This window comes from Zea mays, chromosome 8 (assembly GCF_902167145.1).
Source record: "Zea mays cultivar B73 chromosome 8, Zm-B73-REFERENCE-NAM-5.0, whole genome shotgun sequence".
NCBI lineage: Eukaryota > Viridiplantae > Streptophyta > Magnoliopsida > Poales > Poaceae > Zea > Zea mays.
Window position 1 is genome coordinate 15,733,716 of NC_050103.1, and position 7,307 is coordinate 15,741,022.

General features: G+C 38.4%; 1 long non-coding RNA gene across 1 annotated transcript; it reads right to left on the minus strand.

Annotated features, from left to right (window-relative positions):
• Nucleotides 1-2,009: 2,009 nt before the first annotated feature.
• LOC103634837 (uncharacterized) lies at nucleotides 2,010-2,498 on the minus strand. Its single transcript, XR_556955.2, has 2 exons — nucleotides 2,455-2,498; nucleotides 2,010-2,149 (listed from the first exon to the last, which is right to left on the minus strand). It is a non-coding gene; the product is annotated as an uncharacterized lncRNA (long non-coding RNA).
• Between the last annotated feature and the right edge of the window lie 4,809 nt (nucleotides 2,499-7,307).

Genomic DNA, 7,307 nt, shown 5'->3' on the forward strand with positions numbered 1-7,307 from the left:
GTAGATCACATCTTCAATGGTTGATGGATAAGCTTGACCACAAGGACATGACAATTCGTCCTGGTCCAGGAAAGGAACTAAAAATCACAAAGGACATTATGCATCTTATCCTTGGTGTACCAAATCATGGCGGTGGAAAACCATTCGGGATTGATGAAGCAGTTGCAGCAAGTAACTTGAGGGCAGAGCTTGGTTTGGCTAAAAATGAGTTCAATGTGACATTGCTACAGGATCGTTTAAGGAAAGGCGATGATGATGACCTTACCATTAGATGTTTCGTTCTTATCTTATTCAATCGTCTGTTGTTTCCAACTGCTAGCTGGGGCATAACAAACCATGAAGTGCTTCTGACAGAAGAAATGCACCGTTTCCACGAGACTGATTGGTGCCAGCTTATTTTTAATGACCTTTGTGAAGCTGCGAAGAAGTGGCATAACCGAAGCACCACAAACGTCTCCACGACTATATACGGATGCTCAATTGTTGTCTTAGTAAGTATAGAGTTTCTCTTATGTACATATATTGCAATTTTGTTTGCTCATTGTGGGGCATGATATAACATATTTTATGATGTTTGTTATGTTTACTTACACAGCCATTGCACATTGAATTTTTTTATGTAGTTGTACTACCTGGATCACCTGCATGTAGCCGCTGCCCCTCAAAATAAGCTTAGTACACCTCGCATAAAATTCTTTGATAAGAATATCATAAAAGCTTTGACTAAAGCCGACAAGAGGAAGGCACGCCATGGGGCCGAACCTTTCGGATATTGTGAAGTAAGTTATTCATATTTAAACAAGTGTATTTTATGACAAATTTTATGTCAAATATATGTGCTTTGTTTTGAGTACCATTGTTTTCATTACAAACTCATGGTCCAATTCAACTTTCACTTACATTTTATATTTTAGTTTCGAAGCTCAACCGAGACATGCTATTCAGATGTACCTAAGCTCGATTACCAATCCGAGGCAAGTTTTTGTTGTATTATATACATCTATTTTTAAGATTTATGGAACAAATGTAATAGGAGTGTGGTGATGGATTCTTATTATTTTTGCTGAACAACCAGCCGAAGTGCAGGACCAACATTTTTGATGCACTACGCCCTGCCCCTACTCCTCGGCCCACCTTTAACATCCAACTTCCATCGATTAAGGAGATGATGTCAAGTAAGATCAACCAGCTCCCACCTCGTCATTGATCTAAATTCACAGAGAAACTTGTTGCATATGACTTGGAGGTTGACAAGGCATGCTTAGCCATAAAAGACAGCATTAACAAAATTATTGAGAAGCAATATGACATAGCAGACAACTTTATAGAGCTGATCGACGAGGTACTACGTGTCGAGTCTGATAATTTAGAAAACGAGACAGATGAGCCACAACAATTGAGGAATTCGACTAATTCATCAGGTCAGTCATATAATTATCACTTTTTATACATTTAGAACCTTACATAGACTACATGTGCATAGGGTTTTTTTATATGTACAGTAAACATCATTTTGTTATTTTTAGTATATGCAGCAACATTCACTACACGACGGTTCACTTACAACGACCTACGGTTGGTTGCTAAAACGGCCTTCAGCGACCTACGGTTGGTCGCTAAAAACTTTTAGCGACTCATAAGGATGGTCGCTGTAAGTGCCGTCGCTAAAGGCTTTAGCGACCGACATCGTTTTAGCGACCGACCGTCCGTTGCTAATATTGTATATTTAGCGACCAACCGTGGGTTGTTGTACTATAGATTTAGCAACCAACAGTAAGTCGTCATATTATACATTTAGCAACCAACAGAAAGTCGCCCTTTTTACAGTTGTTATTAATAAAAATATACATTTAATTAAGCACCACAAATCACAGATTTTTATACACGAATCATAAAGACATACACATTTAATCAGTATACCACAGTCACAGATCCATCACATAAACACAAAAGCACCACAATAATATATTCACAAAAGTATCACAATTATAATATCATTCACAACTAGATCAATTATAGATAGCTAGCTAGATCATTCACAAAAGCTCCAGAGATGATCAGTCACAAAAGAACCACAGCGACATCACTCCAGCTTGAAGCAGTTCTTCTCGTCTTCTGTTTTGTCTGACTTGTGTTCCTTCTTCTCTTCCTGTTTAAGAAGAGAAATAAAGAAACCTTCATATTTCCAATTACATGCATTACTAGAATAGTCAAGATTCGTGTATTTGCGTACATGCACCACAATTATTAAATCTTGCAATGGTTTTTTTGTAGGTGTGCATAGTCATTGCTTGCATATAGTAACTGTGTATTTGCATGAAGATTTGGTGATAGATAATATATTTATTCTTATTTAGTCAAGGTGAAGCTGAACAATGCTATAGTCTAGAGGCAATATGAATTTCATTGCATCACAATACAGAGATCTTCACTAAAACCCAAAAAAGAACATACCTCTCCCTGGCTGTGCAATGATGCCAGCAAATCTTTAACAGATGTTTGCATCCTGGACAGACATTTGAAGAGCTGCATATAAACATATAAGTGTCACTAGAAAGCAGTGGTTTTTCATTTGTCACTACCAGAATTAATTGATAGCAACAAATACTGTATGTGCTAGAACTGTAGAAGCTGCAAACATAAGAGAAAACACACCCAACGCTAAGTCAGGGTCAACTGCACCAGCTTCTGCCATAGCAGAGTCAGTCACAGCTGCAGATCCTGAAGCACCACCCTCCATTGACATTGCAAGTGCCTGCTGTAGTAAATCGTCATCATCCTGTGGTCACAACTATGTTAGTGTTCTAACGTCCACTTGAACTACATTAACTATTAATACAAATAAATAATATACAATACAAATAGTAGAAATGGAAAATAGAATCAGCATTTTAATTGAAAAGAGTCTTTGGTACTTGCAAGTTTGCAACATTTATAATCAATACTGCAGCAGAAGATAATAGTATAAATTAAGTAAATCTTGTGATTGGAAACTTCATCAGTTATAAAGTTAAGCAAGAACATCAGTAATCAGCGGCCTGTAACTTGGTTCTGGTTGCACACAGAGAACCGCCACTGCTGCCACCCGCAGAGGTACAGAATAGCAATCAAGATGGTTGGAAGGATAAATTCATATGAAGTAAAAGACCATTAACAGGCTATCGAGACAGTACTTGGTACAGATGCTTTGGGTCCATCGTGTCCCTGATCACTGGGTCAACTATGTTGGGAAGTTTCGTTCTGTCAGTCAGCTGCGGCATGGCCTGTTTATGATTTTTCAGCTTGTCTCAAATATCAGCACACAAAGAAATTGCATGGACTCCTTAAATGTTAGCACTGATGATGAAGCCGATGTTTTCTAATATATGATAAGATAAAATCAAGGTGCAATACACATTCCGTGAGAATGAGAGTTGACAATTGTTCATTACTAAAGTTCCAAATTGTGGCAATTAGAGATATTCTAGGGTTTAGTGTATTTTTTTTGTACCGTACCCATGTCACAATTGATTGGCACTGAGTTTGACTCATCTTCTCGACAGGCTTCCGTCCCATTAGTAGCTCAAGAAGCACCACTCCAAATGCGTATACATCGCTCTTTTCAGTCAGCTTCCCTGGAATCGACGCAATGGCTAAAAGTTATGCGAGCGAGAAGTTGTAGTTTGCGTCGAGGTCGGCGGAGCAAGGAGTTACAAATGGCGAGAGCTTGACGACGAAGGAGTGGAGCACCTCACGACAGAGGTGATGAGGCCCTGGACGAGCTCAGCCTCGACTGCGGAGGAAGGAGTGGAGCACCTCACGACGGGAGCATGGGGATGGGTGCTCCGGGCGGCAGCGCGCGGGAGAAGTCAGCGGCGAAGTTGGAAGGGGAGAGCACCCGCATCTGGGCCCTCGGCGAGGCCAGCGCCTCGGCAGCCGACGCGCCCGCGGGGCCACCCCCCCACTACGGCCACGCGCAGCGTGCACGCTGAGGATGACGAGGAGGTGGTGAGAGGGAAGGAAGAGATAGAGTCGGCGGCGGCTGGGAGAGAAGCAGGGAGCACAACTGCTAGGGTTAGGTAGATGGGCCTCTAGTGAGCCTTAGGGTTAGGGAGGGTTTTTTTATTTATTTTGAAATGCATTTTTAAATTACTTAAAAATTCATAAAAATTTACCAAATAAATATAAACATTTGAATAAATTATTACGAATGCAAATAAATAATAAATATTTGAATAAAAAATTATTACCCTATTTGTCGTAATAACTAAATTCATTATTTTTAGTTGATGGTTTTTATAGTGTTATAACAACTCAAATATTGCATCATCTTCCGTAGGATACTCGCTAAACTCATCAATGTTTACTTGTTTTAATTAATTTTTAGTCACTAACATCTACAGGTACGTTTAGGCTATAAGATTTGATAGTGATCCTTGCTCTATAGCAACCCACCGCTAGTCCCCGATGACATCTATAGCGACCAACCATAAGTTGTTAAATTTCTAGACTTTTAGTGACCAACCGACTGTTGCTACAAAAGGATTTAGCGACTGACCGTCGGTCCTTAACCTTTAGCAACCAATAGTCGGTACCTAATAAGGGTCGCTAAATATCAACCGTCGTGTAGTGATTTGATCTATAATGCAAGTTTTGACATACATTATTTACAATATAATTTTGTATAAGGACACACTGTCCATGCCACCCAACCCACACCGGATCTGTCATCCCAAGCATCACAACTTGAGACCCAGCTGGGTGGTACTCAGTTTGAAGAAATTCATGAAAGACAACAGCATATTCATAGAGTATTGGAGACTTGTCCTGACTAAGCGGACGTTGATACAGGACATCATGTAATATATCCAACCCCATGAGCTTTTTTACGCATCATACGTACATTGTTTGCATATTTCTTTTTAGCTGGATACGAACCACACTATTTGTCAACAAGATTTCTGCTTTGATGTTCAAAACAACATGTTGAGGAACACAAATATCACACCTCAACCCACACCAGCTTGCACCTTTACGAGATCAAATATGTCGACCCGTTTGCCGAAATTTGACGTGACACCGCAAAAAAATGTTTGTTTAGAAGTCCTTGTCTCATTTTATAATTCCATTTTACGATTACATTAGTACAATACATATTACATAATTTTACTAATCATATACCTTTGTGTAGAGAGGTGAAATGGCAACAGATGAAATGGAACACAATGACAGTGGACCAGTCTTTGATCAGACCCCAACTCCTCATGTCAGTATAATAACATACATCTTCTATAATGCACTTTATGCCATTAAACTAATTATTCTAATGTTAAAACACTTATAACCAGGTTGTATCTCAGGATGATACACTGAAAGGGACAACACTTTCTGGAACTGCTCCACTCCTTACATAAATTGATTGCATTCGTTCTCTGTGGGATTTACTCTGTTCCAAGGACATTGACCAAAGCAGGTACACGTTACACAAATTATGAAGATCGTATTTATTAGTTTGTTTCATGTATGTAATATGAATATATAACTATATTCTTCATACAGGGTTGTCATAGATTACGGTGAATACAGTGGAAATTGTCTCGATATTTATGAATCTTTCGCAGAGGGGAAGTGTCTTGAGAATGTGCTCATGCAGTGCTTCATTGAGTGTGTTCGTGATGATTCCAAAAATCATCGTCGAACTATGACTTCTAACAGATTATTACTTGATGTCAATGTTGGGGTATGTTCTTCTTCACAGTTATTGTAATTATTCACTGAATATACTTACACACTCTCTATGTTGTTTCTAGGCTCTGCTAAATTTTGAAGAGCAGGAACGTCATAGTAAGAATCCTCAGCCGTTTGACCAAAATGTGTTACATAATTGCTTACATAACACACTGCCTTCGTTGGTAAATCTGGATAAATGCAAGTCGGTAAGCCTCAGTATTCTTTTTTCATTGGTTCATTAGTATATTTCCTTTGCAAACACATATTCTTATTAACTGTACTTTTTACTCATCATGACAGTGTAACAGCAATATGTAACTTATTTACATTTTTTCATCAACAGATATTGGTACCTATGCTTAGTAGGGGACATTGGACACTGTATGTAATCAACCTACAGCATCGGTGTATACACATTTTAGATTCGAATCCGTATGGTATAGAACTCGGTGGCACTACATGGAAGGACTACCATTATGACCCAATCTATTTAGGTGGAAGGAAATTCCCATGGGCTAGGGTTATAATGAGTAGGTTGAGCAAAGCGTTACAACATGTTTGCCCCAATGCATCCTTCGCCAAATTTGGTAACTTTCCAATGGATATGCCATCAAATTGCCCAACAATGAGAACAGGGTCAAACGACTGTGGCTTTTATGTAATGAGTTACATGAAGTATTATGATCACAATTCAGGTGTCATCACTTCTTACACTCAACCAGTAAGTGATTATGCTAAATATTTATCTTCAGGTTGCCATCGTTGTACATGTTAGCTATATACGTGTATAATTAATGCTATGCTTGTATTGCAGGACAATTCTCGAGACCTACGTGCTCATGCCCTATATCATCTCACATTCCATCGCATGAACAAGACGTTGCCACTTCCAATAGAGATCCAGAGATTTATGTTTGCGCGCAAGTATTAACTATGTGTCAGAACTAAGTCATGGTGCGGGCCATGTATCGTACTGTGGTATTTTGGTCAAGCTTGTTAGTTAACAATGTTAGGAAGCTTCCTTACATGTGATGTTTAGAACAGTTGTTATGCTACCTTGTCTTAGGTTGTTACGCAGATACTTTTGTGAACATCAGTTGGTCGGATACTTCTGGTTAGGCTGCGACGATGCTTTTATGTCTTGTGAACATCAGATGTATTTACGTTTGTGGGCTTAAATATGATCTTTTAGATGTTATTAAGTTCTTCTTTTGTTAATTGCCTACATTATTTATGCATACCACATTTCTTAATATTACGACCAATTCATTTAAGGTTATACTTTTGATTAATTTTTCTATATACTTATTGGTATGCCGATCATTTTTATACTCTTTGTTATTTTTTATTCACGATGCATATTGCTCATTCATCACATTTCTGGTCATATAGTTTATCTATTATACGATTATCATATCAGGTTGTATACGATGTTTTATTAGTACCAATTATGCAACATTAGTAAGGAATATACGCTACAATTACTAGACTTCAACAACCAACTGTATATAAATCATTTGTGACACATGCAATGTTTATTGCAAAAAAGAATTGTTCGTATCACATACAACATACTAATCACTGCCTGACTCACTGTT